The sequence below is a fragment of the Colias eurytheme genome, chromosome 5, assembly GCF_061535395.1.
Source record: "Colias eurytheme isolate Ceu_HAF_F1 chromosome 5, ilColEury1 Martin Lab GWU primary, whole genome shotgun sequence".
Classification (NCBI taxonomy): Eukaryota; Metazoa; Arthropoda; class Insecta; order Lepidoptera; family Pieridae; genus Colias; species Colias eurytheme.
In genome coordinates, this window is record NC_142984.1 from 10,425,950 (window position 1) to 10,438,090 (window position 12,141).

At 32.9% G+C, this 12,141-nt stretch overlaps 1 long non-coding RNA gene across 1 annotated transcript in view; it reads right to left on the bottom strand.

The window, feature by feature from the left end:
* LOC149908636 (uncharacterized) overlaps positions 1-12,141 on the bottom strand; it is a 306,382-nt gene that overhangs the window by 293,641 nt on the left and 600 nt on the right. The window lies entirely within an intron of this gene.

Below are 12,141 nucleotides of genomic sequence, written 5' to 3' on the forward strand. Positions count from 1 at the left end.
TAGTTGCTTTCTTACCTTTGGTTTATTATATTTTTTTATCGTTTTAAACTGGTAAAGTTTGAGTTGAATTTTATTGGGATATAAAATCTAATACCAGATCTAAGAGATATGTATTAGATTTTCCGCATGTGTATTTTAGTTGGAAAATTGTAAAATTTGTTATTATTTATTTGTGTGCTTATCAATTGCAATTTAATCGTAAAAAGTGTCAAATTTGGCATGCAAAAAGATCAAGAATTAGATGATACCACTCAACAAAAACAATTAATTATTCTTAAAAATTTATTATACCAATCTCCGATATTAATACCACAACCTACGTATTGTCAAACGAGCCTCAAACTCACATAATTTTTGTCCTTAAAAAAACATTTCAACCCTTCAAATCGCTTCCAGAATTAAATTATCCCAACAAAGGTACAGACTCGGCCATAAATAATAAGCGAGGCGCCGCGGATCCAAACTAAAAGTAACAAACAGATCTCTTAAATAAAGAAAACACGGGCATATGTTAACATCTGTCGGTAGGCAGTTCCGACTGTACGGCTTGATTTGTTCCACTTCGAACTGGGTTAATGTCAGGAACCGATTTGGGAAAGGGTTCGTATTCTTTTAAGGACATGTATGAATAAATATTGACCAGGATCAAAGAAAATTGATTAGAATGCTTGAGAACTTCAGTAAGTACCTAGTAACAATAATTTACTTTAGTTATTATGCTTGGAAAAACGGGATAATCTTTTATTAATTAAATTAATTGAATGTATAACAATATATGGAAATAATTCATAATTTCCTAATATCCAATAAATTACACATATTTTTTTTACAAATCTAATTTATTCATACTAACTACAGTTACTTTAACTTACAGTTAATTTTAATCTTAAATTCAATCTCACATTTTCAGTTCCAAATTTTGAAAATGATACAATACAATATCACCCGGCATTACCATTCCAGCCAAAACACAATCCAGCCGTAAGATATTCAATCTTACACCGTTACATTTGAATACTATTATTTGGAAGCGCTACATGTACTTGCATAATATTAGCGTCTTCTGTATACATTAGCATGCTACCAATAGAATTACTAGTTGTGGATTAAAACCGCATCCCTCTGATTAGATGCTGTTGATTGTTAGGTGCGCTAACCACAAGATAGCAAGCTTGGTTAATTGAATGAATTAGCGTTGCATGAATTCAGGCGCTATGGAAATGTATTGGAGCGAGTGAATCCTAGTAGTATTAGTTGATTAACGACGGATTAGAGACGCAATTTTTGTTTTTAATTTGTCATTCAGAATACATTCAGGGTAGTAAGCAGGATTAATATTAATTATGAAAATAATAATACTTTAGATAGTTTTCGAAGAATCTTTATAATTAGTATTTTACATGATAAAAATGAGCGATATTCCTATGAAAGTATCTACTACAGGGGATTTAATGTGGATGGTAAAAATATTGCATGTGAAATAATTGATTTCTAGAAACAAAAAATACGTCATAAGTACGATGCAGCTAGAACAATGACATGCATTCGTTATCAAAGCAAAAATATGAAATATACCGCGAATAAATAGACGCGTACTGAGAAATATTAATAATGCATAAAAACGGCACTTCTTCGTACTCATTACATATTTCTTATTTCTTACATTCATGCATTTCTGTGATTTTATTTATCTTGATGATAAAGAAAAGTTTTAAGCTATTGCATAGCTTCTATCGCGGGCCTTGAGCGCGGGGACCGAATCCAGAAATTCCGTAACGAAAAAGCCTCACGCTCCCCACTCCGACCTGCACGGAGGTATGGCTTGAAGGCATGCTATGTAATAGCTTTACTGCGGCAGTCCCCGAGTGCCACACGTCTTTTTTATAATGAATTAAAAAAAAAATATCCATATCCGCTATAACGCATGTAAGTAAATAATATAATATATCTTGGCTGAACACATGTTTGTTAAATTTTTCATTTAAATTTGATCAGTGGTCGAAATAAAAAATTACTTTACAATTTTTTTTGTCAAATAAATTATTAAATTAATAATTTCAGAGGAACTATTACTATAGCGCTAAGCGGAACACACCTAACGTACCGACATGCAATGGAGAGTAAAACAAATATCTTCACGATATCCGTAGTTCAAGTTTTCTTTCAGTAACCGTATTGTTTTTGTAAACAATGGCTCTATACGATTCTGGTACAAACAAACAAAAGGAAATCGGTTAATATATTGACAAACAGTTCGTTCACTCGATTATTATTGGGCTATTTTAATAATACTTATGTGAATTTCCTCTTGGAACCTGTGAATATTGAATTCAATGAAAAGTTAAGGCACACAACAAGGCACAAGGTATTAAGGTTTTGAGATCTAATGCTAAGGTTAAATCAAAAGACACCTGAGATGCGGGTTCATATTAAATTTTTTTATTTCTAAAAAACGCAATCAAATTATCAATATCAATCAATCAAATTTAAAGGCTATCAAAAATTAAAGAGTTTCGGATCTGCTACGTACTACAACTAGATCGATTTCTATTATAATTCAAAATTAATCAGACCATGAACTTTAATGTATAATATTATGACTTGAGACGTAGAAAATTACAAAGAACGTTAAAAATTTTAGGGTAAAAACATATTTAACACTCGTGCCAACAAAAATTTATGTATCGAAAAATAAATTTCGCTCATGTAAAATTAAAACCTGCCATATTAATCTCAAAGTTAATAATTAAAAGTTTGTTTAATTGTGAAAAATATGTGTTGTTTTGTTAATACTCGAAGTGAAGTAAAGTTCGTATCGCAGCTAATTATATCTTCAAGCGGGTTAATGTTAACTGCTGTTCGATTTAGAACCTTAAAGAGGAAATTTTAAAGTTGAAATTTTATTGGTAATGATGTTTGATATGGCGGCTACAAATCAAATTGTCGTAAATGTTTTTATAGTTCTTATTTAGGGTCTTTTTCCTTCAATAAATACTCGTTAAAACCAATTGTTTGAGCCTAGTATTTTGGGAAGTAACAGAGTTGTCTGTTTGCGCAATCGAATGTCTGTCAAATGGTGTTTATGGAGAATTTATTTTTGTATTGAACTTTTATTGGTCTGTTTTTGACTGTACTGATTTCTGTACTGTAATCAAAACTACTATAAACGATGAAGGATCGAAATGTCTTTGTTAGATACTTCCTCATTACAACACTGTGTTTTTATAGAATATGTTTGTATAGAATAACTAGCTTTCCGCCCGGGGCTTCGCCCGCGTTTTCAGAGAAAAACCCGTTCCCGTAGGATTTCCGGGATAAAACCTATCCTATGTCCTTTCTCGGGTATCAAAATATATCTATACCAAATTTCATGCAAATTGGTTCAGCAGTTCAGGCGTGATTGAGTAACAGACAGACAGACAGAGTTACTTTCGCATTTATAATATTATAGTATGGATGTGTAGCTGTAATGTCATGAATTTAATTACGATACGTACCTACGTAAACACTATCATAGATACAACATGAACCTTTAATAGTTTTTCCATATCGTTCAAATTATAGACTCTTCAATTTGTTCACGGAATCTAGACTTGAAAAATTAATAACTATAATCTCATATATTATTCACACATTTACAGACATCAGTATAGACCAAATAGAAGAATATGTTTTCTTGTTTATCACATGTTTCATATTATATATTCATAGTGTCCCTATTTGTGTCCCCTGCAGGCACACAGATCTCCTATGAGAGCTTAGGTCATAATCCATCATTCCCAATTTATGCGGGTTGCTACTTGCTAGATGTCACATTACATTCTTCTGATAGGAGCTGTGCTGTGAATAAATAAGTAGAGGATTAAAATATTTACTATAATGTTAAGCATGAAAGTACATATTTGAAGTGAAAGTTCTTGATCGGGGTTGAAAAAAAATTTACTGTAACATTTTTTCGTTACGCGTGACATTTTTCCGTTACGCGCCATCTTTTTCTTATCCCTACCACGCGTGATTTGACGTATTTCTGTAAAGTTGCATAAAGTAAATATTTATTTTGAAAAATAAGGTCATAAAGAAGTTTCACTTCTTACGTGTGTACACTAGTACACGCACACATTTTTTTGTTTATAGATTTTGGTCTTAATCCGCGTAAAAAGTCCTTACAGTGGCAAATATTATGTTCTGATGATGTAAATGTTAAAGAAAGTAAATGAAATTGAGATACACCTGTACTGTATAGGGAAGCGCGCTCCATTTTAGACCACGTCTTAGCTTACCATCAGGTCAGATTGTAGTCAATCACTACTGCACAGGAAGAATTAAGAACTACCAAAATGAACAAACAACACAAAGATTCCTTAATTACTAAGAAATTTATGTCGCACCATTAATATTGGGACACTTGAAATGTAAGACAAATTGTACAATTTCAAGTGAAAGCTAAAATAAAAGATATACTATTTTCAGAGGGTTTGAAATAACCGTGAACTTAAAATAGAAACATTTTTAATGTCCCCTTGAGTGGGATCGGTTCCACTTATGTTTCCTATTTGTTAAGATTTATGCTACGTTTATTTGTTTTAAATATATTGCGAAGTTTTCAGTTAAATAGAGGAGACATTTATAGCAAGAAATAAATTGAAATGTTAGTTCTAACTCACATAACTAATATCTTTATTAAATGCAAAATTATTATGAATCTTTACACGTGTATCTTTAAGGTAGGTATAATAAGTGCAAAATAATGTATCGTTGTTTGTGTGTTTGTCTATTTTTTATCTATGAGTTAATTTTAATGTTCATAACATCTGCACCAAATGTCACGGTTATCAGCTATTGACACATGGTAGAAAAAAAAACAGAAATTGTTCTACAAAAAAAAAGACGTGTGGCACTCGGGGACTGCCGCGGTAAAGCTATTGCATGCTATGCCTTCAAGCCACACCTCCGCGCCCGTCAGAGTGGGGAGCGTGAGGTTTTTCGTTACTAAATTTCTGGATTCTGTCCCCGCGCTCAAGGCCCGCGATAGAAGCTATGCAATAGCTTAAAAATATTAGAATTTTATGCAAACATATTATATACAAATTCCCTGAAAAAAAGCTTTATTTAACAAGTCAGAGCCACGGATCAAATATTATAATATTTGTTTAAGTTACTGTTTAAATTAAAACTCAAAATACACAAAACAATCAGACCATTCCTGGAACAGCAGTAAATGAGTGTTATTAATCTAATATCTAATATTCTAATATATATATTATAAAGGCGAAAGTTTGTAAGGATGTATGGATGTATGGATGTTTGTTACTCTTTCACGTAAAAACTACTGAACCGATTACAATGAAATTAAGCACACATATAGAGGGTAACTTGGATTAACACATAGGATAGTTTTTATCCCGGAAATCCCACGGAAACGGGAACTATGCGGGTTTTCCTTTGCAAACGCGGGCGAAGCCGCGGGCAGAAATCTAGTAAGTTTATATTATGTCTACCGTAACGACCCATCTTCCAACTGACTGCAGTTAAGACTGATTAAATTAAAGACCGTTTATTGAAAGGTGTATGCAGCTGGTTTAACCGCGTTAATTACTACACATGAGTCAAGTTTATATGACAGCTAGGTATATAGAACTAGCTACCCGCCCGCGGCTTCATACGCTTTGTCTAAAACCTAATCTATACTAATAAAGCGTTAGTTTTTTGCTTGAACGCGCTAAGATCGGGAACTACTGGTCTGATTTGAAAAATTCTTTGGGTGTTAGGTAGCCCATTTATCGAGGAAGGCCATAGGCTATATAATATCTCACTAAGATCAACAGGAGCGGAGCACTGCGGGTAAAACCGCGGAGCACAGCTAGTAAGTTATATACCAAAACCTTCATTTTGAATCACTCTATCTATCAAAAAACTTAGTTTTAAAGATTAAAGCATACATAGGGACATGGAGACATAGGGACAGAGAAAGCAATTTTGTTTTATACAATGTAGTGAAACTAACATATATTAAATAGTGATACATAAATAGATTCGATTCACTTTAAACACGATAGACAAGTAACACAAAACACAGCATAAACAAAAATAAAACGTTTAAATTATTCACGACACACAAATCCAAAATAAACAACTCATTTCACGCCAACTATTTACTACCGCAGATCATTAACATAGAAATTGATCAAAAAACCTATCATTCCCAATTAAAATAAAACATCGCAAAGCAACTATTAAGAAGTTTCATCTTGGAAAGGCGAAAGCGACAGTTAATTTCTTGTGACATAAATAAAATTGGAACGAGGGAGGAGGCGTAGAGAAAAAATAACAAACATATCTCTCAAAGTAAGAAAACAAACAGCGTATGTTAACATCTGTCGTGGCACGAGTTGGTACAGTCGCGGCCTAAAGTGTATTCAAATTATCGGGAATTGATTGAGGAGTGTTGTACGTGTATTTATATTTACATGGCAGATTTTGTTTCATGTTTCTACTGATTTGTATGATCTTTGATTTGTTGGTTTTGTCGCGAATTGAAAAGGAGGATAGCTGAAAGATAATGAAAAAGATTATGATGGTATTAAAGAGAATAGAACTTGTCAAGTAGTATCATGTTATACGTGTTAAATATAATCACTTATAATACCACAAGAGCTTCAAAATTATCGGGTATTTTCCGAAATGAAGGAGTCAAGTTTTTCAGGTTAAAAAAATTCCTGATTTTTCCTAAAAAACTTGACGACTTTATTTGTTTGCAGGGAACCTTGAGGGAAATGCCAGATAATTTTGAAGCTCGTGTGGTATTCGGGGGATTATTTTTCCGTCCCAAATGTCGACCAATAATTTCACAATTGAATTCAACCTGTCAGTTTGACGTCAACTACCAGAGAAAATTTTCAAAAAATTATCAGTATAATACCATGTAGGTTGTACCACGTGACGTCGAATGCAATTCTATTGGTCGATATTTGGGTCGAAAAAATAATCATTAAAATACCCTGTTCACGCTTCATACAAGCACACTTTCTTACTGCTATATACTCTATCGGATTCATTAATAGTTAAATTCTTTCTCAAATAAAAAAACTGAAGTTTCAACTTACAATAACCGCTTGAAACTTTTCATCGATCATACAAACAATTCTAAAAACCTATTATAATAAATTTATCAATCATCATTAAAAACAATGATTTCACTCGACATATTGTTTTAAAACCCTTATTATTCCGATTGGTGTGTCAAAGTGTTTAGTTACTGAAGTGAGAAATTTCCAGACGAAGCGTCTATATAAATGTTTTGGACCTTTAATGGTGTGACACTAAATGACTGCCTTTAGATTAACGAGCATCTTACTTTGTTTCAATTGCTTTTGTTTTCTTGGCAAAGAGTTGACACTTGGAACTGAATATGAATTTATATAGGCTATATTCCGTGGTTTAAAATACCAATTTAATTATGTAGTACCATTGTTTTTATTGGCAACGATAATAATTGTCGATCGGAACGTAATTATCTAACTCATTGGCTTTTTATATTGTTATATTACATAACAATATAATTGCCGAGAACCGTGTTTTAGTAAGATCAAATGTCTGAATTTACCTTTATCTTTATCTCATATCAACAGTGGTTTTTTAAAAAAATATAATATAATAAATAGCACCTAAAATTCAACAAATAGGTATTAGGTTAAAAAATTATGATTCAAATGAGTTGTAAAAAACAAACAATTCCTGCACGCGACTGTCCCGAATACTCGAAATTCTATACGCCAGTGTTGATTGCAGTTAATTATAAATTCGTCTCCCTCGCATTGTCTCCGACTATTTTGGTCGTTTCCATTTCACACCCAAATCCACCATAAGACATTGGTATTAAGGCTGGTTTTTAATTGCGTCGATTGAGGATTCAGTTCTTTTATTCACGACGAACCTAAATCAAATCGAAATCAGTGCTTGAAGGAACTCGCTTTGAAGGTATTACTTCCGCCAATAAAACGCTTTGCTTTGTCCGGTCCGTGTCGTTGAACTAAAATTTTGAACTTGGAAAGTGTTGTGTATTCATTTGTATTTATTTAGATTCACTAATTGGAATGAATTCACGGTGCAAACGTTAGACTGTAACGGAGTAACGACGTATGTGATGAAATAGTGAAACAACTTGTCTTTCTAACTTTATTAGGAAACTTGATATCTCTGGAATGTAAACATAATATTAAAGAGTGACTTTCAACACGTAAATTCAAACATTTGTTAATCATGTTACCTCTGAAACATTTTCTAGCCATATAAGTCATATCATGAATGGATTAGGAATCAAAAGTCCTATTTTTTCCCAGAAGAGTATTCGTGTCTCAATTCTAAGCCGTTATAATTATAACCCAAAGAAGTATGTTAAAATTATTTCCTCCAGGGCTTGCGTGATAAAAGCCCTGCGTGAAAACCTTCTCAGGTCAAATTTCAAATATTGTAAGTATACGAGCCGTGATTTATCGCCTTTCAGGAGGCACGAAATGAGAATTTCAATATAAAAATTGGCTTCAAAGGGCGGTATTTTGTATAGAACTGAGATAAGAATGATATAGATATTATATTGATTTTAATAAATCGAGTTATGACTGATTGGAAGGACCTTGACGGCGAGATATAAAGAGTAATAAGAAGAATAAGAGATGGTTTTAATGTAAAAATGATTATCTTTAGATTTATATTAAAATACAGGTAAATTAGCTTGGAGAAATTTTTGCATATGTAGTGGTGTGTATATTACTCAGATCTTAGAGCGCGTTTCCACTATATCGTTCTGGCCTATACAAAAATGTTTCGATATCCTAACATTACTATTTAATTTTATACTTATTCCTAGCAACACTTTTGTTTTCAATAAAAACAAGTTTTTATTTGAAAGAAAATGGTTTTGACTTTATAAAAAAAATATATCATTCAATTTCACGTCCTTGAGCAAACGACAAGGCGACTACCGTGAAACAATAAAATATCGTGTCCATAATAATTTGTTTCATAATTAATATTTGACCATAATAATTACGAAACAAAACAAATAAATAAATCGTCACTTGATAGTGGAAAGTGGAAACACGCACAAAACCAGAATAAACCAGTTTACGCTGTCCGCAGGTGCCACGTGCAGTCGTTTGGTACCGTGAACATAAAGCACACATTTCATTCAAAAATTATAATTATTACGTATAGACCGGGAGATATTGACACAAAATTTCGAGTCATTTGTAACAGGATGGCGGTTCTACAGGGGTCTTAGTACGCAATGACAAAAAGAAATAGTTTGGAAAATCCAAAAGTGCACGCCTCGTAATTTTTTTTTAATAATTATTTATTAATTATTATTTTTGTTTATTTAATAACAATTAAACCACATCGAATCAGACCCTGAAAAATGAAAGGGTTCTATTCCTGAGCATACTCAAGCGTAAGAGAAAAAAAAAGACTCGATTAGTAAAGTATTTCGGTCGCTATCGTGTTAACAAGAAAATCCTCCGCACATACAGACACACGGACGTCCAAGACAGAACTTTTTTAAACTGTTTTTTAACTAGTTTAAATAACAAAAATGACATCAAAAATATCATGAATGTTAAAAATAGTGTTTTTTCTTAATATGTGTGTGTATGTATTATCTTACAAGTGCAATGTATGATACATAAAGACATTTTAAGTTTGAAAAATCAGATGTTTTGCGCGAAGTGACAGTAGTACCCACCTCAACGCTTCGCTTATGAGGCGTGCAAAACGATGGTGTGAACACTGGTACCGGCGGCTTAGTCGCGTAGGCGTTAGTCGAACTCGTCGGAAAAATAGCGAAAGTCAAACGATTTGTAACACAAAAATTTTAGAATTTACCGATAGCCCATAAAAAAGAAGTAGGCGGTAGTGTCATGCCATACTTTTCCGGTGTGACTTACAGCCCGCCATACCGACGCGAATGTGTTGATTAAAAAAAAAAACAATTCAACCATTTGTACCAGGCTAACTTTTGCACAGGTAACCATCGTCGTGCAGCTATTTACGAAAATCGCCATGCCATACTTTTCGGACGATTCCAAATGGTCGCCATACCGCCGAAAAACTGCAAAAATTTTTTTTTTCGCCAAACTTTTTGTACCAGTATTGCATTTGGATTTTTGGAGAGTATTTGATAAAATGTGACCATTATTATATTTACCATACTTCTAGTAGGGGGAAAAAGTGCTGCCATACTTAAAAAATTAATTTAGTATTAATTTATATAAGTGAAGATTTCCACCACCTAGATCTTTGAAATTTTGTATTTATATTCGTTGAACCTCAAACTTACAGGAAAAATTAGTGCCATACTGTTACTAATCGTTCAAAATACGAATAAAATCTTACAATAAAAAAAAATCTTATACACATTCGCCACCTCCCACAGGTATAGCATTATCACACTTCTATTTATAATCATTCAGGAGTTGTTGAAAAAAAAATTTAGGGTGGTACAAATGGTTCGGCGAAAAAAAAAATTTGCAGATTTTCGGCGGTATGGCGACCATTTGGAATCGTCCGAAAAGTATGGCATGGCGATTTTCGTAAATGGCTGCACGACGATGGTTACCTGTGCAAAAGTTAGCCTGGTACAAATGGTTGAATTGTTTTTTTTTAAATCAACACATTCGCGTCGGTATGGCGGGCTGTAAGTCACACCGGAAAAGTATGGCATGACACTACCGCCTACTTCTTTTTTATGGGCTATCGGTAAATTCTAAAATTTTTGTGTTACAAATTGTTTGACTTCGCTATTTTTCCGACGAGTTCGACTAACGCCTACGCGACTAAGCCGCCGGTACCAGCGTTCACACCATCGTTTTTCTTTTTGTCATTGCGTACTAAGACCCCTGTAGAACCGCCATCCTGTTACAAATGACTCGAAATTTTGTGTCAATATCTCCCGGTCTAGTTAATGTAAAAGTTATACGTATGTTAAATGTGCAAATATTAAAATAAAGTCTCATCTTTTTCAGAGGAGAAACACATATAGTTTAATTTAAAATCCCTTATATATATAAAATAAAAACTAAAAATAAAATGTTGTTTTATTTTATTTGCTGACCATACACTACTACAAACGCAAAAATTTCTCCAAGCTAATTTACCTGTAACGACTAGAATGATAGAGAAACTTGAATAGTTTTAAGAAACTAGGGCACTGTGTAGTCCAAATTCAATTTTCTACGATCTACTATCGTGTATCGCGATTAAAAACAACTGGAAAGTCACACAAACAGGTGATAAAAATGTGTGCGATATATGGAATTAGCACTGAACGTAAGAGATGACCCAATGGGATAAAAAAAACATAGGTCACTGAAGACAGTGTAGTTTTCAACTTGAGGTATTTTCAAAATTGGTTATGAAGTGTTTGAGTTGTTTCCATAACAATAAAACCACATTATCAAGTCAAACTGACTCATTATCAAGTCTTTATATATTATTTATTTATTTATTTATTTAGATTCTCTATTTCTCTATATTAGCTGTGCCCTGCGGTTTAACGAAAGAATTTTTCAAATATTAGGTACCTACCCATAATTTTTGAGATAAGTTCAATTAATATTTATATAATATTTGTATCGATGATTACATGTATAGGTTTTGCTCTGCGGTTTTACCCGCATTGCTCCGCTCATATTGCTCTTTGTGTGATGATATAGCCTTCCTCGATAAATGGGCTATCTAACACCGAAATAATTGTTCAAATCAGACCAGCTTTTCCTGATATAAACGCGTTTAAAAAAAATAAACGAACTCTTCAGCTTTATAATATTATAGTATAGATTAGTTAATTATATTGTGTTATTTCTTGGTGTTAAGAAGCCAATGTGTCTGGTCAGTAATCCAGCACTTGTATGGTTTTCAACGCTTCCTTAATTGGCGGTTTTAGAACTACTTTTGTCAATTTAATTAGTTTTCTGTCATCAGTTAACGCTAGAGAGACTATTTTTATAATCTTATTATAGTTCAAGGGAAATGACTGTAAATTTTCTTTAAAATTGGTATATTTTTAACTATTGTGTAATGGGCAGACTAACTTTCCACCCGCGGCTTCACCCGTTTTATCTAAAACTTTTATAACAAATTACTTAG